Here is a 24,064-nt window from a genome sequence, read left to right as displayed (position 1 = left end):
CTTAATCGAGGAGATCCAAGCTTAACATGTTCATCCGCGCGAATTAAGGTAACATCGCTTGCTGAATCTATCACCGCCTCAATCTCGCAACCGTTAAGCAGAACATTTTTAAAATATTTACAAGGCGAAACCCCCGTCACCGCGCAACTTTCTTTATTCGCGTTCGTCTTCTCGGAGCATTTCGACGCGATATGCCCACGCTCGCCACATTTAAAGCATTTAGCGCCTCGCTCTTTTGTCGGACAGCTTGCACTTACATGATCGCGCTCGCCGCAATTAAAACAACGTACCACTTTAGTCGAATGCTTTTTGTTTCCTCCACCGTTAACAGTCTCTTTTTGCTCGCCTTTATTTTGATTACCATTTCGTTTGTTCGATGTCGATGATCCTGGTGTGCCTGCTCGGTCTCGAAGAGTTACCTTCTCAAATGCTTCTAGCAATCCATCTGTTGTCGTAAATCGTTGTATACGCGCCTGGTTTTGAAGTGCCTCGTCTGGAATGCCTTCAATCACGTACTCAAGTATCTCGCTGTCGTCGATCGGTACTCGGTTGCCCATAATGATTTTCTCATGGAAATATTCGTGGAAAGTCTCGTCTTTCTTCCACATACGTTCTTCAAATTTTCTCCGAATTACCACCTTGCTCTGTCGACGATGAAACATAGCTCTCAGCTCGTCCAGAAGACGATCAAATGTCATCGCAATGTATTCCGGTTTGGAATGTAGCCACTCGAGTGCTTTTCCTTTAAGCCGCATGCCCACAAGTATTTTCGCAGTATCGTCTTCCAATTTATATGTCGCTTTGAGTAGCTTGACTTGCTTTTCCCAAATCTCATAATCACTAGATTGACCGCTGAAATTACTGAGCAAATCCGCTATTGCCGTAATATTTGCTCGCGGCTGACCGGCCAAAACATTGTTGTTCGCGGCAGCAATGCTATGCGTCGATTGTTGTCGACTTTCGTCTTCTGCAACTGGCTCGGTATATACTCCTCGTCGCATTGCTTCTATTTCAAGACGTGCCAATGCTAACTCACGCTCTAACAACTCTCTCTCTCTTCTATATAAATCGATCTCTCGTTGCTGTGGATTAATCGTTAGCTGCGCATTTGACGTGCCAGGTCCTTGTAAAGAATCCCCGACATCTTCATCATCTTCTCGTCTATCATCCAACCACGCTCCCGATGGATCAGCTTCCATTATGCGCGAGATTAATTCGGTTTTCGTGCCGAAACTGGACAAACCACGCGCTGACAGCAACTCTTTTAAGGCAGCTACCGTGAGTTTATTCAGATCTCTCATCTCTACACTACTCGAACACTTTCTCGTCCTCTATATCTCTCTCTTCCACACAATACAACGCGATATCCCGCGGACACACTGCGGAACCTTCTTGAAGACGATCGAATGCTCGAATATTCTTGTTCGAAAACTCTCTCGCACACTATTCGAAGATCTCTCGTCCTTTGTCTCTCTCTCTTTCGCACAACTCACAACACTGCTCGCGGAAACTTCTCGAAAATGCCCGATTAAATGTTCAAATATTCCATTGACTCGTTATTATCCCGTTATGCACCGTTATTATCCCGTTATTATCCGTTATCATCCCGGCTGAGCCCCCAAATTGTAGGATATTTTGGTGTAAGGATGTAAAATGGAATAGAATACTTTTTAGGGCAAATGACTGTTATTTATTCGTTGGATTACAGGATTAATACGAACAAAGAGATACGCTCGTCTAACGTACGTCTTCGCGCTCTCGCAACGACACAGAGACTACTCGTATCGCGGACCGAAAAATGCTCGGGCGACCTATCTGTTTATACCTAACTCAAGTGCTCGGGTGGTCTATCTGTTTATTTCTAGGAAAATACTCAAGCACTTGGGCAGCCCTACGGATTCACTCTCCTTCATATATAATATGCTGCTATACATTTCTATTAAATTAATTTAGTATTTCTACAAGTATTTAATTTAAATTAGAATAGTTTCCGTTTAATGAATAAAATTGTTTTACCATGGCATACAAAGTATTTCAATTTATGCGAAACGAAGTCTACCCCACACTACTCCTGAGTCAATACAAAACGATATCTATGATTGCTCGTTTTGCATGGAAAGTTGCAAACCCATATGGAATCATACAATATAGAATTCGTTTCGCGCTGATTCGGGTATGGTGTGGGATGGATCTCGCTCCGCATGGAAAGTAGCAAACCCATGTGAAACCTAAAATTTGGTTTGGGGTGGACCGTTAGAAAGTTTTTTTGCAATGTCATTTTCAATTATAATCGATATATATGTAAAGGTCAAAGAAATTTAGATGTTCTTGAATACGTTTATTCTTTTATAACTTTAAATATGAAAGGTCTATCATTGTATATGGTGTCCAAAAATTCTGAGAACCTTATAAAAATTCTTTTGTTTATAACTTTTTAATGAACATCGAGCGACGCCTAAAATCTTTCGGATGTTACTCAGGTCAGTGACCTTTACAATATATGTCAACTTGTATACTTAAATTAACGCGTTCATTATTTCGTATATGTATATACATAACAATCTTCCTAGAAAAATTTAATAGTCTTAAATTTCAATAATATTATAGTATTATTTCAATATTGTAATTGTCATCTCAAAAATAGATAATTATTTAATTCTACTTTAAGTAAATTATAATTTTTGATGTAAAAGTGTTATTTTCTATCTAATATTGACTCCTTTGCACTCAAGAAAATTAAATCTTAAATCATAAGAATATACTTTTCTTGATTGAATTATATAAGATGATTTCATTGTAGCAAATTTTCTTTAATTAACGTATAATATAAGTTCATTTCAAGATTTTCGTGTTAAAACTAAAGATATTTGTAAAAACAAGAATGTCCTTTTTTTCTGTGTGTGTGTGTGTGTTCAGTTGAATGTTAATAATCTTTTCAAATATTATTAAAGATTGTATGAAATATTTAAAAAATGTAAACGGAGATGATATCTACTAATGAATATCTATATCTACTAATAAATTTATTTTCAGATCATTATTCGAAGGAATTTCATGCATTTAATAGGAGGATTCATCGTATGTATTATATTGGTTTAAAATATCATAATTTCCCATCCAATATATTTTAATTATATTATACTTTGCCAAAAAGTCACTTAGACTTGGACAAATTACATTATTTAATGCTTGCATTAATCGGTGAAACGGCTAACAAAATAAGAATTTTTACAATAGACGGTATAAACTATACAAATGCATGGGAGTTGTTAGAGCGCTCATACGAAGTGAAACGCATCCTCATATCACGACATCTTTCATTAATATTAAATACACCCGCGTTAGACAGAGACTACAAGTGGTCTATCCAAGCTCGCTGATGATATGCAACAACATCCCGCGTCCTTAAATGCTTTGGGGGTTTCCGTCGGATCAGAAATAATCGTCCATCTGTTAGAAAGCAAGTTACCGAAAGTCACATTAGAGAAATGGGAGGCAAGTCTTGAAAGAAACGAGTTCCCAAATCTCGAGCAAATCTATGAGTTTTTATACAAAAGCGCGGTTTGCGCTTCGAGACGTGAGAGAGCAAAGGCATTAGAATTTGAAAGGGATAGAGGTGACCCCCCGATCAAAAGAAAACGCGTTTCGAACCAAACCTTCTTAACAAACACGCAGCGTAATTGCATACTATGCAAGGATAAGCGACATCCACTTTTCTTGTGCGATAAATTCAAACAAGCGTCTATCTCTAAGCGTATCGAGATCGTGAAGAACGCGAAGCTGTGTTACAATTGTTTGCGCTCTTATCGAGAAAAACCCTGTAAATACTCGCATTGTACGATTTGTCAAAAACGACACAATACCCTCTTGCATCTTGATAAGTACGCGAGCGGCGGTAAGTTAGACATAAAGAAGCCTGCAAACACTACTACCGAATGACTAATCGCCCCCTCCGCCGGGAGAACAGTGAGCCTCGCGACAATATCACTTCCATCCTCACCACAACTATTAATGAGTGCGATAATACACATTCGCGATCGTAAGAACAATCTCATCCAAGCTCGTGCACTGTTGGACTCGTGCGCTACCGCGAACTTTATCGTCGAACCAGTTGCGAAACGTATAGGTTCACGAGTGATTGCGCATTCTTTACCTATAGGCGCGATCAACACTATGAGTACGAAGTCAAAGGGTTTAATAAAAATTACGATACAATCAAAGATTGACGGTAAAGAATTGACATGTTTAACGATACCGGTTATTACGGATCTCGTTCCCTCGGAAATATTTCCTCGGGAATCAGTCGAGATACCCGCGAACATCCGTCTAGCAGACCCGGAATTTCATTTACCGCGTCCGGTTGATTTGTTAATAGGAGCCGGCGCGACGCTGTCGTTATTTTCCATCGGCCAAATAAATTTGTCTCGTGAAGGTCACGATTTGTATTTGCAGAAAACGCGTCTAGGTTGGGTAGTTGCCGGCGGCACGCCCGTGCAAGGCGCAGTAAAACCGACATGCTACTTAACAATATTAGAAAATCCATTAAACAAATTTTGGACTATCGAAGAAATCGGAACACAGAAATCAAGATCAAAAGAGGAGATCGAATGCGAAGCATATTTCGCTCATAACGTACATCGTGATAACAGCGGACGTTACACCGTTCGTTTATTATTTCGTGAAACGAACCCGCGACTCGGCGACTCGGCGAGTCACGAAGCATCGCTCTCAAGCGCCTGTTATCTTTAGAACGTAAACTCGATACGAATGCGACACTTAAAAGACTACACGCGAGTCCTAGAAGAATATATAAACTTAGGTCACATGTCCGTGGTCGATAAGCCTAACGATGACGGATACTATATGGATTTCTGAGCTCGATGGCATCTCGAATATTTGAACGAGTTTCAGAAACGTAATAAATGGACCACAGATGGACCAGAGCTTCAGGTTGGATCGTTGTGCTCATAAGGGACAAAAATCAACCATGCTCACAATGGCACTTGATAAAATCACTGAACTGCTACCGGGCGAGGACGAAATTGCACGGACTGCCATCATCAAAACGGCCGCCGGAGAACTAAAAAGAACGATGAAGCTGCTCTGTCCATTGCCGATCGAATAACGTTCAAAGAAATGTAAATGCGAATACGAACATATTGACAATGCGAAATGCGAATACGAACATATTGTTAACGCGAAATGCAAACACGACTGTAGTCGAACAAAATATGCGAATGTATCCAACAAATCCAGCAAATAATCCAGCAAATAATCAGCAATATAACGTAAAGGCCATATATATTAGTTGATCGTTACACTCTCAACGGGGAAAGTATGTAACGGCGTATTCGATAGATCGTGCACGATCACGGCCTGCGTAAGGTCGTAATTAAAATCGACATAAGCGACTGTATTAAACAGTTAATGATTTCGTCCGCGGCCTCCGTTGTCTTCGATTGTTTACATTGCCGAGCAGTGGAAGGACGGCCCGACGGCCCTACGGCTCTCGAAGGAACGGGGAGTCCGCGGCGGAGTCAGTAGCAGCGTGACAACCAAGCGATCATAAGACAAAAAAAAGCGAACACACACGAATATAATTTCGTTATCCGGATACGTTCCCAGGCGTCGTCGCGATCCGAGTGCTGGCTCGAGACGTCATCGCGACTCAGAACGCGACCCGAGACGATATCACAAAGAATTCGCTGCGTAACATTTAACATAAAGATTATAAACAAAATTTATATCTTTCACAAGTTTAAACTACAATAAAAAAAGTGTATACGAAACCACAGAGTGAGTGCGAGAGCACTGACCCCGGTTTCAACATATATGATTGTAACAGATTAAATTAGACTGTACATTAAGGCTACGTATACGATTGTACATAGACTTAGACACAAATTATGCATATAAATGTATATAATTTTGTTGCAACAAAAATAAAATATATAAGACTATATTACATAATATTTTATAAATTTTAATTTTAATAAAACAAAAATCTATTGATTTATAAATATTAATTACTAGATTTAATGTACTGATTTATTAATTTGCAAATCACTTTTACTCGTGTTCCTGATGCTTACTGTTTCTAATTTTTATTTGTTGATTTATTATACATCCTCTCTCATTAAAAAATTGATAATTTTAATTCTATAAATGAAAACAATTAGCGCGAAAAATTAATACATTTATTTATTTTCACATACACATACTAGCATTTGATAAAAACATATCTGCATCATGTAATACAAATAGAAATACTTTTAAGATATGTCTACTGAATAATTACGTGACTATAAAAATTGACTATAAAAATAAAAGAATGAGCGATTTATTTTTTTACAATGTTATATTTATCATAATTGCATTAAGAAAACATTACATCATCAATACATTATACATATTAATATAAAAAACGTTTTTTAATATTTTATTAGTATAGATTTAATTAATAAAAGGAATAATAATATGTAGATGCGCAAAATCTATATTTATAAAATTTATATAAAAGGCTTACATAAAAGACTTCTTTTTGTGTCCATCATCAAAGAAATTTTATAAATCATTCTTGTATGAGATGAATTGCACATTAATATTTCAAAGAATATAAAATTAGCACAATTTCCCCTTATTAATATTAATAATTTTATAATTTATATTACATATAATATTATATAATGTATATATAATGTATTATTATATCTTTATAACATTCTATAATATAATATTGTATAACACATATTAATGTATTACATATATATATATATATATATATATATATAATTTAATATTATTTAACATATTATATAATATATTTTATAATATAATATTATATAACATTATATCTTTGTAATATATATTATATACATTATTTATGACCTATATTATTATCTTCATATGTATTATAATTTTCATTAATTGTGATATAATCTATTTTTCTAATAAATAAAAAGAAATTTTGTCAATTAAATTTACTTGTGTTACACATATTTTTCATAATATAAACTTCTTAATATATCGTCAAAAATGTAAAATATCTTATAAAAGAGGTTTTTCTATATTTTTTTTATGTTTTCTTCTACATCTGCTCTAAACAACAGCATTATAACTTACAAATATGTAAAATAATTTCACTCGTCGAAATTTTCACTCGTCTTAGCTGTTATAATAACCGCATTATAGTGTACAAATGCAAAAAAATTAAACTGTAAACTCTTGTAGTCTATTTTGAATTTTAATATTACGTCGTTTTATCAATTTCCATTCATATTTGTTTTTGTACCATTCATGATAAAGTTGATATATTCTGTAAGTAGATAAGAAGTGAAAAAAGCAATTTATATCGCTATATTATATTTATTATATAATATATGCTGTTTTATATTTTTATTAAAATATTTTAGTATTTTTACAATTATATAATTTAAATTAGAATAATTTGCATTTAATGAATAAAATTATTTTACCATGGCATTTAAAATATCCCTATCATGCTTAGTCTAAAGATTCTTTTTTCATTTAGATTCGATATGAATTTGTTTTAGTAAAAGTGCCAAATTAAATTATTGTTTATTATTTTATATCTCTGTAGTACATATATCTTTATAATCAATTCTTATATTACTTACTATTAATTAATAATAATGGTTTCAAATACTATATAATATAATAATCATATTTTCCTTTCAATAATGTTAAGTTTACTTTTATATAAAAGTAAATTTCAAATCAATTAAGAGGGAGAAATATATATATATATATATATATATATATATATATTATATATATATATATATATATATATATATATATATATATATTATTTGTGAAGTTTATTTTGAAAGGAATTCTCTTAATCATTTACAATTCGGACGTAATGATTGATTAAAACTGAAAATTGATTTTAATTGTTTTGTTAAGAAAAAAATAATTCCAGTTTATCAGATAATTTATTGTTAAAATTAGATTTCTTAACTTTAGTTCTTTATTTAACTTCAGTTCTTCGCGAATATCCTTTTAATAATTGAAAATCTCCAAATGTAAAAAGTTAGAATAATTTATTAATCGAATGTACTCTTACCTTCTAGTCCACAGAAATATTTGACGGACTGCCATATAAACAAAATAAACAAATACGCTTATGGAGATGATTTTTATGATATTGTATAACGGATCCTGGAAATCTGATAGCAACCAAGAAATCGTTAGTTTACCAAAGTAGTAAATTGTTGGTATCGTAAGTAGTATCATAATAAAAAGAACACAAACTTTTCGAAACAACTGAAACAGTTTATTCCCATCTCTGTAATATTATTATATTAGTGTCATAAAAGTACATTTAATAAAAAATTAATAATTAATAATTCTTTTAATAATAAATTATTATTATATTATTATAAATAATATCATCAAATGTAGAAATTATAAAACATTATCGAAATTATTTTATCATTTTGTTTTTTGATATATTTTTATTTATTTTATACTGTAATTTATTTATTGAATTGTTATGATTACATCTATAAATCATTCCGTATAAGTTTTAAATTCTTTTGACTTTGTCATCAAACATTTCTTCACACTTTATAATTATTATAGGCAATCTGCTCTTTTCTCTCAAAATGTGCCAAAAAGTTTAAAATCTTCATTTAAAAATATCAAAAATTTATAAACTAATCGTACATATAAATAATATAATGTAAGTTCTGTTACCAAGCTTTATTATTATTGTGGCATGTGTTTATATATGAATTTTGATTTTAATGATTTTAGCGTTTGTCTTAAATTTAATATCTGCTTATTATTTTGTGAAAACATCTTTTTTAATTTATAAAATCTATATATATACAGGGTGATTCTGAACAAACGTTTGTCTTTAAAATATCAAATTCTTGAATGAATTCTAAGACGATTTTTCCTCTTGCAAAATTTTGCCCGGAGCTTAGTTTTTAAACTATAAAGGTAATAGTTAACTACTTACGGAACGAGTACAAGATATAGAGAATGTGTACGCACACACACACATACACACACTGATTGTTACAGTCATCGCGTATAGCAATCAGCTGATCGCGGCGAGCGCCCCACGTAATCGCCTATATCGCGCCGTCCCTGCCTACCTCTTGCACTCGTTCCGTAAGTAGTTAACTATTTTCCTTTATAGTATAAAGACTAAGCTCTGGGCAAAATTTTGCAAGAGGAAAAATCGTTTTAGAATTCATTCAAGAATTTGATATTTTAAAGACAACGTTTGTTCAGAATCACCCTGTATATATATATATATATATATATATATATATATATATATATATATATATATATATATATTAAAATAAAATTTTTCTCATTTTTCTAAAAGCTAGCTCGCTATTATCTACAATGTTTCAACGGTTATAAGATGAATTGTGACGTTACCTTTAATAATGATTTGGGCCGTTTTTCTAATGGATAGCGAGCATTACAACTTGGGCAAGAAAGTATGTCAGTATTTGCCACCTCCTTCAGACAATAAACGTGTATGAATACATTTGCACAGTTACATGCGGATATGAGATTTCTCGTCACATCTATCATAAACAGATTTATATACATAATACATTTTTTAAATAATAATGTTGAAATTATATAATACAGTGTGTTTCAAAATGATTCATCCGATTTCACAGGGCTAAATATGGAACGAGTTTGACTACCGTTTAGACGTATGCCGTGCGTCCGGTGGAGAGCACATTGAACATTTGTGGGGAGAAAAAAAAAGTATTCTTAAACTTGGTATTCTTATACGTATATTAAAATTTACCTGAAGGTTCTATCTTCATTCATTTCAAAGTTATAGCCCTGTGAAATCGGATGAATCATTTTGAAACACGCTGTATATATATATCCAATCTTTTTAGTAAATAAATTATATAGATATATATTTTTGTGTGTGTTGTGTATGTGTCTATGAATGAGCGTAACGCATAAAAAAGTTTATAATACAAAATACATAACGCTGATTTAAAAAATTTTTATTCTGCAAGTATCTTTGTAAAGAAAATTTATTAAACTCTGATTGTTTCCTAACAATAAAACTGCGTACCTTTTTTACAATACCAACATGATGACGTATCCTCCGGTCTTAGTGCATCTGTCATGGAAGAAAGATCAGAGAGTTCAAATTCACTCATTCTTAATTATATTATTAATTTATCAAGCGATAAAGTTTTTCTATGTAAATTTTTGTTGTATCGGACTAATATCTGAAAGTTTTATGAATTTAACTCTCTACGTTGTCACTGTATGATTAATCTATTTATACTGCTATCTTCGATATTGTTTGATTTATTTACATTTATTCTTCTAATAACAACAGTCATTGAAAATACTTAAGACCTTGAGATTTTAAGATTTGAGTGGAAGAGAGAGGAAGAGAGAGCGAGAGAGTAAGAGAGAGAAGAAAGGAGGAAGGGAGAGACAGCGAGTATTTCGAAGATTTAACGAATATATGATCATGCTTATAGCACAATTATAACGTGTTATATTCTATATAATAATTTCAATTATCTATGTACGTAAATTCTTAATTTGTATTTCTCGATTTGATCAAAAGTTTAATATATTAAAGAGCAATTGTAAAAACACCTGTTTTTTCGTCCATTTGATGGACCTAACGGATTAAATCAAATTGTGATCTAATGATAGCTTATGATGATATACGGATTCGCCTACCGATTTTGATAACTTTGACAACTCTTCATATCTCTAAAACCGTTTCTATGTTTAACTTGAAATTTTTCCCAGATAAATACATCATCATCAGCTATATTATTTTGATAACAATTTGATTCGATCCGTGAGGCCCACCAAAGAGGCGAAACTTGTAAGTGCTCTTTATGTTTTCTTTATACTATAATCTACATTCGTTCCGCTTCTCCAATGATTTTTAGCGATATTGATGTTTTTTCAATAGGATAAATTTTCTACGAACATCAAAAATACATGAGATGGTCGAGATGATTTCCTTGATGATTTTCTTGAGACGATTCGAGCGTATCGAGTCAAACATTACGTGTGTTATCTTTATAGATGAATAAAATATTCTTTATTGAAATGTCTCTTATTAGGTTGAAACCATTGTGTCGCAATAGTAATCTGTTCGAAAAGCTACTTGTCTGAGGTTTCTTAAATCTTTACACCTTTCCTTTCATCACATATTGCTTTAGCTTTAGAAGAAACATTTTTATATTGTACAGTATCTTTCTATTAAATTATAATAAATTCTTTTAAAAAATTTAAAATTAAATTTTTTAATTTTTTTATTTTATAATATTTCAAATGTTAAATTTTAATATTTAATTTTTGAATAAATTTTTGAATTTAAACATTAAGCGGACATAATTAGCTTCTTATTAATTTAAACAGAAATCGCATAATTGAGACGATTATATAAAAAATCAATAGCATTATTAATAAGATAGTTATTAATATTCTAAAAATTGGACTGCTTAAAATTTAACTTCCATTTGTAAACTGGAGTTAAGGAAATAATTTCACTGATATCGAGAGATAATCAAATCACCTAATATTTGTGTGATAATAATCGAAATACATAAAGTCTCTAGTATTGAAGATCCTGAGATATTGTAAAAAAAGATCTAATGTATAATTGTTTATATTAACAATGTTATTATACCGATAGAAATTAAAATAATGCAAGTTCATATTTGCCTGTTCATTTTCATATGATAGTAATTATAAGTATTACAGATAATTATAATTATTATGCCAATACGTGTAAAGCAAGTTGTAATTTCCGATTATTAATTTATCAGCATTAACTCACATTGTCATCATTTCTTCGACAGAGGCAATGTGAATCATAAACAGAAGAATCTTAGTTTAAGAGGGAAGGATCAATAACATGTGTTTATAATTTAGTCGTATGTCGACAAAAAGTTATTCAACACATGTTACAGTTACATTTAAAGCGCGATAAAATAAATTGTTATGAATTGTTATAAATTGCTATTAATATGCCATTTCCATGTAAATAATCGTTATTTGCAATATTTCTATCCAAACTGAATACATGATGATTATCAAAACTTAACTCCACATCTACAATCTTATTGTTTACTTCAACTAAATTAATCGTCAAACTATTTCGAGATCAAGAATATATTACGGCGCTATTCGTTATAATTTAAATATTAATTCATGTTCACATTTTGTTAATACACTACAGGAAAGCGAGTCAGCTTTTTGGTCAGGAGTCATAATTGACCTCAATAATCTTAGGCACATGGTTTTTGTAACAAATAGTCTTGTTTGTCTCACCAAAAAATTTCCACGCGTATATTTATAATAAATCGAGTCCTTACGCGTGATTTTGTAATGATAATGTAACATAGGATTTAGGATATTTGTGACACGATGCTTGACCGTGTCGCTATATTTTTTTTAACGTCTAGCGATACGTCATTCTTCTGAATCTTCATTGGTTTTATAAATATTTTATTGTGGATTAGAATATTATATTGCAATTTAAAGGGGCTAATTTAAAGATATACTTATTATTTTTCTTTTGTATGTTATTTTCATACAATTGTAGAAAAAAGAGAAGCTTATCGCTTATAGGAGATAAATAGCTACTTGACTAAACATTAAACAATTTTTATTAAAAGGATTAAAAATTAGTTTGTGTTATATTAGAATCTTTATGAAGTAAAGGAGGAGGAAAAAGACCTTTCTTTCTCTCTTTTATGCACGTACTTTGTAATATAATAAAATAATAAAATACAAGTTTCTCTTTGCACTCAAAAATTCCTATAGTCATATATCAAAAGCTATTTAAGAATTGGCAGAAATAGAGGAAATCTGTTGATGATAGTGTAGTCATATTAAAGGCAAGAAAGATGAAGTGTTCCATTTCGAAAAAAACTAAAAGAACAATATGTTTCAAAGTAGACTGAATATTTAGAATTCTATCCACTATAATATGTATAAAAATCAAAGTAATTGATGGTATTACCTTTTCGCAAGTTTTAGCAAGTTATATGCAATTATAAAATACAGAAAAAAGATGAGTGAAATCAAAACTTGTATACTAAAATTAACGCGTTCATTATTTCGTATATACACAACAATCTATAATCTTCTTAGAAAAATTTAATAATCTTAAATTTCAATAATATTATAGTCTTATTTCAATTGTAATTGTCATCTCAAGCATATATAATTATTTAATTCTACTTTAAGTAAATTATAAATTTTGATGTAAAAGTGTTATTTTCTATCTAGCATTGTCTCCTTTCCATTCAAGAAAATTAAATCTTAAAAATCATAAGAAGATATTTGTCCTGATTCAATTATATAAAATGACTTCATTCAAACAAGTTTTCTTTAATTAATGCGGTATAATTTTATTTCAAGATTTCCGTGTTAAAACTAAAGATATTTTCAAAACAAGAATGTCCTTTCTTTCTGTGTAAATTTCTGTGTTCAACTCAATATTAATAATTTTTTCAAATATTGTTAATTTCTGTGTTCAGCTAAATATTAATAATCTTTATAATTACAAAATATTGTTAAAGATTGTATGAAATATTTAAAAGATGTAAACGGAGATGATATCTACTAATGAATATCTATATCTACTAATAAATTTATTTTCAGATCATTATTCGAAGGAATTTCATGCATTTAATAGGAAGATTCATCGTATGTATTATATTAGATTAACATATTATAATTTCCCATCCAATATATTTTAATTAGTTTATACTTTGCCAAAAATTTTTGTCACAAAATTTATAATAACAATATAATTATTATTAACTTTTTTAGCATTCAACTATGATTCTCTTAGATCTTTTTAGGATTCAACACATTTCTATTTAAATGCAATCTCTTTTCAAATCGTCTTCAAATCACACATGAACCATTTTTTCTAATTTAATATTCAGCTAATATAAAATTTCAAAATTATTAATATATACATTAATATATACACAAAGTTTTTTTCAAGCATCGATTATTGAAACAATTGCGAGAAACAATTCTAGGGTATTTCAAAGTAAACTTTGTCTTTGTTTTTCAAATATAATATTATAATTATCAAGAATATATTATAAAGATCTATTTATTAAATTGTATCGCATCTCCTGGGCCATAAAGCCGGATTTTAACTGAATTATTTAACACATATATGATTGTAACAGATTAAATTAAACTGTACATTAAGGCTACGTATACGATTGTACATAGACTTAGACACACAAATTATGCATATAAATGTATATAATTTTGTTGCAACAAAAATAAAATATATAAAACTATATTACATAATATTTTATAAATTTTAATATTAATAAAACGAAAATCTCTCGATTTATAAATATTAATTACTAGATTTAATGTATTGATTTATTAACTTGCAAATAATTTTTAATCATGTTCCTGATGCTTACTGTTTCTTATTTTTATTTGTTGATTTATTACACATTCTCTCTCATTAAGAAAAATGATAATTTTAATCCTATAAATGAAAACAAGTAGCGAAAAACTAATACATTTATTTATTTTCACATACACATACCAGCATTTGATAAAAATATATCTGCATCATGTAATACAAATAGAAATACTTTTAAGATATGTCTACTGAATAATTACGTGACTATAAAAAATGACTATAAAAATAAAAGAATGAGTGATTTATTTTTTTACAATGTTATATTTATCGTAATTGCATTAAGAAAACATTACATCATCAATACATTATTCATATTAATATAAAAAACATTTTTAATATTTTATTAGTATAAATTTAATTAATAAAGGGAATAATAATATGTAGAAGCGCAAAATCTATATTTATAAAATTTATATAAAAGGTTTACATAAAAGATTTCTTTTTGTGTCCATCATCAAAGAAATTTTATAAATCATTTTTGTATGAGATGATTTGCATTAATATTTCAAATAATATAAAATTAGCACAATTTCCCCTTATTAATATTAATAATTTATATTACATATAATATTATATAGGGTGTCCTAGACCACCCGTACACCCCTTTTCTTTCCAAAACTAAGCATTTTAGAGAAAAATGTTTCAGACAAAAGTTGTTTGGTTTCGAAAGGGCCATAAGATGGTACCATTGGTTTGACCTTGAAGAGTCATTTGAAGGTCACGTGAAAGTCACTTCAATTTTTTTAAACGGAATACCCTATATATTTTTACACATTATTGTAGCTCATCTCGAGAGCTTTCCAAAACACTATAATTAAGTTAGTTTTCATTAAGTACTTTCCGAGTTATGAGGCTTGAAATAATTTCTTAATTTTACGTAAATCATAAAATATCTTGTAAAATATTCATTTTTCGATTATCTTACCTTAATACTTTTATGTACAAAATAAAGAGAGGAATCAATTGGTGTAAAGAAAACACATAGTTGTTTCGAAGAAAAAATATGTAATTTGTAATTAACAATTACATATTTTTTCTTAAAAATAACTGTGTTTCTTTTACACCAATTGATTCCTCTTATTATTTTGTACATAAAAGTATTAAGGTAAGATAATCGAAAAATGAATATTTTACAAGATATTTTATGATTTACGTAAAATTAAGAAATTATTTCAAGCCTCATAACTCGGAAAGTACATAATGAAAACTAACTTAATTATAGTGTTTTGGAAAGCTCTCGAGATGTGCTACAAGAATGTGCAAAAATATATAGAGTATTCCATTTAAAAAAATTAAAGTGACCTTCACGTGACCTTCGAATGACTCTTCAAGGTCAAACCAATGGTACCATCTTATGGCCCCCTCGAAACTAAACAACTTTTGTCTGAAACATTTTTCTCTAAAGTGCTTAATTTTTGAAAGAAAAGGGGTGTACGGGTGGTCTAGGACACCCTGTATATTATTATATCTTTATAACATACTAATATAATATATATATAATATTATTTAATATATTATATAATATATTTTATAATATAATATTATATAACATTATATCTTTGTATATATTATATACATTATTTATCAGCTATATTATTATCTTTATATGTATTATAATTGTTATTAATTGTGATATAATCTATTTCTCTAATGAACAAGAAGAAATTTTGTCAATTAAATTTACATGTATTGTCCATAATATAAGCTTCTTAATGTATCGTAATGTATGTATATTTAAAAATGTAAAATATCTTATAAAAGAGGTTTTTCTATATCATTTTTTGTTTTTTTTATATCTCCTTTAAAAAACAGCATTATAGCTTACAAACATGCATGAATAATGAAATTTTCACTCGTCTTACTTTCTTAAACATTATAATAATCGCATCATAACTTATAAATATACTAGAAATTTAAATTTTAGTCACTGTTGAATATTGTTCTCTTCAATATTTTTAACAGTAGATGCTCTTATTAATTTCCATTCATAAGTGCTTTTGTACCATTGATTATAATGTTCATATATTCTGTAAATATAAGAAGTAAAAAAAAAAGCAATTTATATCTTTATATTATATTTATTATATAATATATGCTGTTTTATATTTTTACTAAGATATTTTAGTATTTTTACAATTATATAATTTAAGTTAGAATAGTTTCCGTTTAATGAATAAAATTGCTATACCATGGCATACAAAATATCTCAACCATTAGTTTAAAAAGATTATTTTTCAATTTAGGTTTGATATAAATTTGTTTTAGTAAAAGTACTAAAAATAAGTCATTTGTGTTTATTAATTTATATCTTTATTGTATATCTTTATAATCAATTCTTATATTTATTATTATTAATTAATAATAATGATTTCAAATAATACATACTATAATAATCATATGTTCCTTTTAATAATTTTAAGTTTACTTTTATATAAAAGCAAATTTTAAATCAGTTAAGAGGCAGAAATGTGATTATTATTCGTGTAGTTTATTTTGAAAGGAATTTTCTTAATCATTTACAATTCGAATGTAATTATTGGTTATAATTGACTTTAATCGTTTCTTCAATTATTTTTTTAAAAATTATTTCCGAAATTTGTCACACAATTTACTGTTAAAATTGGATCTATTAATTTCAATTCTTTATTTTATTACCTTCAATTCTTCGTGAATATACTTTCAATAGTTGAAAATCAACGAATGCAAAAAAGTTAGATTAATTAATTAATCGAATGTACTCTTACCTTTTACTCCAGTCAACTATTGGAGGCACTGTCATATAAATAAACCAAAGAAATATGCCTTGGTTGATGATATTTACGATAAAGGGAAACTGGACATTTAATAGATCCAGGACTTTTAATAGCACTGAATAAATTATTAGTCCAATCATGTAGTTTATAAGTATCGTAAGTTGTATCATAAAAAAATGGTTACAAACTTTTAGAAGCATCTGAAAGAATTTATTCCCATCTTTGTAATATTATTATATTGGTATCATATGAACACATTTAATGAAAAAATAATAAATCTTTAAATAAATTATTTTAATATTATTACAAATAAAATCATCAAACGTAGAAATTATAAAACATCATAGAAATTATTTTATCATTTTATTTGTTTTTTGATATACTCTTATTTATTTTACACTGTAATTTATTTATTGTATTGTTATGATTACATCTATAAATCATTCCGTTTAAGTTTTAAATTCTTTTGACTTTATCATCAAACATTTCTTCACACTTTATAATTATTATAGGCAGTCTGCCCTTCTCTCGAAATATACCAAAAGTTTAAAATCTTCATTTAAAAATATCAAAAAATTATAAACTGATCGTACATATAAATAATAAAATATAAGTTCTGTTACCACGCTTTATTATTATTGTGGCATATGTTTATATATGAATTTTGACTTTAACGATTTTAGCGTTTGTCTTAAATTTAAGATCGGCTTATTATTTTGTGAAAACATCTTTTTTAATTTATAAATTTTATATATATATATATTAAAATAAAATTTTTTTTATTTTTCTAAAAGTTAGCCCGCTCTTCTCTACAATTTTTTAACGGTTATAAGATGTATTGTGACGTTACTTTTAATAATGATTTGGGCCGTCTTTCTAATGGATAGCGAGCATCACAAAATAGGCAATAAAGTATGTTTACAGTATTTGCTATCTTCTTCATACAATAAACATGTATGAATTTATCTGCACACTTACATAGGCACAAGGGTTCTCCTCTGTTACTCTCATCTATCATAAACAGATTTATATACATAATACATTTTTTAAATAGTAATGTTGAAATTATATAATATATATATTCAATCTTTTTAATAAATAAATTATATACAGGGTGAGCCATTTTAATTAACGCACGCAATTATTTCGGAAACAAAACATTTTAGAGAAAAATGTTTCAGACAAAAGTTTTATGGTTTCGAGGGGGCCATAAGATGGTATCATTGGTTTGACCTTGAAGAGTTATTTGAAGGTCACATGAAGGTCACCTTCAATTTCTTAAATGGAACCTACTATTTGTCATTGCATATTCTTGTAGCTTATCTCGAGAGCTTTCCAAAACACTATAATTAAGTACCTTTTCGTTAAGTACTTTTTGAGTTATGAGGCTTGAAATAATTTCTTAATTTTACATAAACCGTAAAATATCTTGTAAAATATTTATTTTTCGATTATCTTATCTTAATACTTTTATGTACAAAATAATGAGAGGAATCAATTGGTGTAAAGAAAACACATAGTTGTTTTTAAGAAAAAATATGGAATTGTTAATTGCAAATTATATATTTTTTCTTCAAAACAATTATGTGTTTTCTTTACACCAGTTGATTCCTCTCATTATTTTGTACGTAAAAGTATTAAGGTAAGATAATCGAAAAATGAATATTTTACAAGATATTTTACGGTTTATGTAAAATTAAGAAATTATTTCAAGCCTCATAACTCAAAAAGTACTTAACGAAAAGGTACTTAATTATAGTGTTTTGGAAAGATCTCGAGATAAGCTACAAGAATATGCAATGACAAATAGTAGGTTCCATTTAAGAAATTGAAGGTGACCTTCATGTGACCTTCAAATAACTCTTCATGGTCAAAGCAATGATACCACCTTATGGCCCCCTCGAAACCATAAAACTTTTGTCTGAAACATTTTTCTCTAAAATGCTTTGTTTCCGAAATAATTGCGTGCGTTAATTAAAATGGCTCACCCTGTAGATACATACTTTTATGTGTGTTTGTGTGTGTGTGACGCATAAAAAGGTTTATAATACAAAATACATAACGTTGATTAAAAAAATGTATACTTCGCTATTATCTTTATAAAGAAAATTTATTAAACTCCGATTATTTCATAAAAATAAAACTCCATACCTATTTTACAATGCCAACATGATGGAGATCTTCGTGCGATCTGTTCCATGGGGGAAATATGTAAGCTTTTGCTATAATAGCGGATTAATACGTCTTATGAATTTAACTCTCCACGTTGTCACTGTATGGTTAATCTCTTGATACTGCTAACTTTGATACTGTTCTGATGATTTATTTACATTTATTCTTCTGACAACAACAGTCGCTGAAAATATTTAAGACCTTGAGACTTTAAGATTTGAACAAGAGACAGCGAGAGCGAGAGCGAGAGCGAGAGCGAGAGCGAGAGCGAGAGCGAGAGCGAGAGCGAACGAGAGAGAGAGAGAGAGAGAGAGAGAGAGGGAGTGGGGGGGAAAGAAGAGAGAGAAAGAATATTTTTTATATTCAACGAACATATCATGCTGATAGCACAAATATAATATGTTATATTCTATACAATAATTTTCATTATCTATGTACGTATATATTTTTAATTTGTATTTCTCGATTTGATCAAAAGTTTAATTTATCGAAGAGCAATTGCAAAAACATCTGTTTTTTGGTCCATTTGGTGGTCCTTAAATTATAAATTCGAATTGTGATCTAATAGCTTATGTTAATATATGGTTAATATATTCGCTTGCCGATTTTTGATAACTTTCACAACTCTTCATATCTCTGAAACCGTTCCTATGTTCAACTTGACATTTTTCCCAGATAAATACATCATCAATATTATTTAGACACAATGATTCGATCCGTGAGGTCCACCAAACGGGCGAAACTTGTGATTACTCTTTATATTGTCCTTATATTCATAATTTATATTTTTTTCCGTTTTCATCCAATGATTTTTAGCGGTATTGTTGTTTTTCCAATAGAATAAATTTTCTACGAACATCAATAATACATAAGATGATCGGGATGACTTCCTTGACGATTTTCTTGAGGTGATTCGATATATTGAGAGTGATTTTATGTCTGTTACTTTTTTAAATGAATAAAATATTCTTTATCACGTTGAAATATCTTTTACTAAATTTTAACCATTGCGCCGTAATAGTAAACCGTTTGTGTAAAGCTACTTGTCTGAGATTTCTTAAATCTTTTCAACTTTTCTCTTACTGCATATTGCTTCAGATGAAATATTTTTATATTGCTGCATCTTTTTATTAAATCATAATCAATTCTTCTGAAAAATTTATAATAAAATTTTTTTATTTGATATTTTAAAATGTTCAATTTTTGAATTTAAATATTAAGCGAAAATAATTAGTTTTTATTAATTTAAGCAGAAATCGCATAATTGAGACGATTATATAAAAAATCAACAGCATTATTAATAAGATAGTCATTAATGTCCTCATAATTGGACCGCTTAAAATTTATCTTCCATTTGTAAACTGGGGTAAGGGAAATAATTTCACTGATATCGAGAGATATTCGAATCACCTAATATGTATGTGATAATAATCGTAATGCATAAAGTCTCTAGTACTGAAGATCCTGAGATATTGTAAAAAAAGATCTAATGTATAATTGTTTACATTAACAATGTTATTATATCGATAGAAATTAAAATAATGCAAGTTCACATTTGCCTGTTCATTTTCATATGATAGTAACCATAAGTATTACAGATAGTTATAATATGCCAATACGTGTAAAGCAAGTTGTAATTTCCGATTATTAATTTATTAGCATTAACTCACATTGTCATCATTTCTTTAACACAGAGGCAATGTGAATCATAAACAGAAGAATCTTAGTTTAAGAGGCAAGGGTCAATAACATGTGTTTATAATTTAGTCGTATGTCGACAAAAAGTTATTCAACGCATGTTACAGTTACATTTAAAGCGCGATAAAATAAATTGTTATGAATTGTTATAAATTGCTATTAATATGCCATTTCCATGTAAATAATCGTTATTTGCAATATTTCTATCCAAACGGAATACATTGTGATTATCGAAACTTAACTCCACATCTACAATCTTATTGTTTACTTCAACTAAATTAATCGTCAAACTATTTCGAGATCAAGAATAAATTACAGCGCTACTCGTTATAATTAAAATATTAATTCATGTTCACATTTTGCTAATACACTACAGGAAAGCGAGTCAGTTTTTTTGGTCTGGAGACATAATTGACCTCAACAATCTTAGGCACATCGTTTTTGTAACAAATAGTCTTGTTTGTCTCACTAAAAAATTTCCACGCGTATCTTTGTAATAAATCGAGTCCTTACGCGTGATTTTGTAATGATAATGTAATATAGGATTTAGGATATTCGTGACACGATGCTTGACCGTGTCGCTATATTTTTTGTAACGTCTTGCGATACGTCAATCTTCTCAACCTTTGTTGGTTCTATAAATATTTTATTGTGGATTAGACTATTATATTGCAATTTAAAGGGGCTAATTTAAAGATATACTTATTATTTTACTTTTGTATGTTATTTTTATACAACTGTAGAAAAAAGAGAAGCTTATCGCTTATACGAGATAAATAGCTACTTGTCTAAACATTAAACAGTTTTTATTAAAAGGATTAAAAATTAGTTTGTGTCATATTAGAATCTTTATAGAGTAAAGGAGAAGGAAAAAGACCTTTGTTTCTCTTTCTTATGCACGTACTTTGTAATATAATAAAATAATAAAATACAAGTTTCTCTTTGCACTCAAAAATTCCTATAGTCAAAAGCTATTTATGAACTGGCAGAAATAGAGGAAATCTGTTGATGATAGTGTAGTCATATTAAAGGCAAAAAAGATGAAGTGTTCTATTTCGAAAAAAACTAAAAGAACTATATGTTTCAAAGTAGACTGAATATTTAGAATTCTATCCACTATAATATGTATAAAAGTCAAAGTAATTGATGGTATTATCTTTTCGCAAGTTTTAACAAGTTATACGCAATTATAAAATACAGAAGAAAGATGAGTGAAATCAAAACTTGTATACTAAAATTAAAGCGGTCATTATTTCGTATACACAACAATCTATAAAATCTTCTTAGAAATCTTTAATAATCTTAAATTTCAATAATATTATAGTCTTATTTTAATTGTAATTGTCATCTCAAGCATATATAATTATTTAATTCTACTTTAAGTAAATTATAAATTTTGATGTAAAAGTGTTATTTTCTATCTAGCATTGTCTCCTTTCCATTCAAGAAAATTAAATCTTAAAAATTATAAGAATATATTTGTCCTGATTCAATTATATAAAATAACTTCATTCAAACAAGTTTTCTTTAATTAATACGGTATAATTTTATTTCAAGATTTCCGTGTTAAAACTAAAGATATTTTCAAAACAAGAATGTCCTTTCTTTCTGTGTAAATTTCTGTGTTCAACTCAATATTAATAATCATTTCAAATATTGTTAATTTCTGTGTTCAGCTAAATATTAATAACCTTTATAATTACAAAATATTGTTAAAGATTGTATGAAATATTTAAAAGATGTAAACGGAGATGATATCTACTAATGAATATCTATATCTACTAATAAATTTATTTTCATATCATTATTCGAAGGAATTTCATGCATTTAATAGGAAGATTCATCGTATGTATTATATTGGTTTAAAATATTATAATTTTCCATCCAATATATTTTAATTAGTTTATACACTGCCAAAAACTTTTGTCACAAAATTTATAATAACAATATAATTATTATTAACTTTTTTAGCATTCAACTATGATTTTCTTAGATCTTTTTAGGATTCAAAACATTTCTATTTAAATGCAATTTCTTTTCAAATCACACATGATCCATTTTTTCTAATTTAATATTCAGCTAATATAAAATTTCAAAATTATTAATCTATACATTAATATATACACGAAGTTCTTTTCAAGCATCGATTATTGAAACAATTGCGACAAACAATTCTAGCGTATTTCAAAGTAAACTTTATCTTTATTCTTCAAATATAATATTATAATTATCACAAGAATTTATTATAAAGATCTATTTATTGAATTGTATCGCATCTCCTTGGCCATGCCTAAAGCCGGATTTTAACTGAATTATTTAACACATATATGATTGTAAAAGATTAAATTAGACTGTACATTAAGGCTATGTATATTATTGTACATAGGCTTAGACACAAATTATGCATATAAATGTACATAATTTTGTTGCAACAAAAATAAAATATGTATATAAAACTATATTACATAATATTTTATAAATTTTAATATTAATAAAACAAAAATCTTCCGATTTATAAATATTAATTACTAGATTTAATGTATTGATTTATTAACTTGCAAATAATTTTTAATCGTGTTCCTGATGCTTACTGTTTCTTATTTTTATGTTTGCTGATTTATTATACATTCTCTCTCATTAAAAAAAATGATAATTTTAATTCTATAAAAGAAAACAAATAACGAAAAACTAATACATTTATTTACTTTCACATACATATACTAGCATTTGATAAAAACATATCTGCATCATGTAATACAAATAGAAATACTTTTAAGATATGTCTACTGAATAATTACGTGACTATAAAAATTGACAATAAAAATAAAAGAATGAGCGATTTATTTTTTTACAATGTTATATTTATCGTAATTGCATTAAGAAAACATTACATCATCAATACATTATACATATTAATATAAAAAACGTTTTTTAATATTTTATTAGTATAGATTTAATTAATAAAAGGAATAATAAT

At 28.3% G+C, this 24,064-nt stretch overlaps 1 long non-coding RNA gene across 4 annotated transcripts; it reads right to left on the bottom strand.

The window, feature by feature from the left end:
- Positions 1–6,989: 6,989 nt before the first annotated feature.
- On the bottom strand, positions 6,990–19,562 carry LOC145972168 (uncharacterized). 4 transcript variants are annotated; one of them, XR_014439078.1, is made up of 7 exons: positions 19,369–19,562; positions 18,196–18,228; positions 10,091–10,138; positions 9,424–9,575; positions 8,278–8,311; positions 8,090–8,192; positions 6,990–7,315 (listed from the first exon to the last, which is right to left on the bottom strand). It is a non-coding gene; the product is annotated as an uncharacterized LOC145972168 (long non-coding RNA). The 4 variants fall into 4 exon arrangements; XR_014439076.1 differs by lacking the exon at positions 6,990–7,315 and adding an exon at positions 7,882–7,899; XR_014439079.1 differs by lacking the exons at positions 6,990–7,315; positions 18,196–18,228 and adding an exon at positions 7,882–7,899 and having other exon boundaries at positions 19,369–19,559.
- Between the last annotated feature and the right edge of the window lie 4,502 nt (positions 19,563–24,064).

Source organism: Camponotus vicinus, unplaced genomic scaffold (assembly GCF_025532165.1).
Source record: "Camponotus vicinus isolate PSW18456_S1 unplaced genomic scaffold, iyCamVici1.0 SCAF_5, whole genome shotgun sequence".
NCBI classification, from domain to species: Eukaryota; Metazoa; Arthropoda; class Insecta; order Hymenoptera; family Formicidae; genus Camponotus; species Camponotus vicinus.
This window is presented reverse-complemented; position numbering and strand designations above follow the sequence as displayed.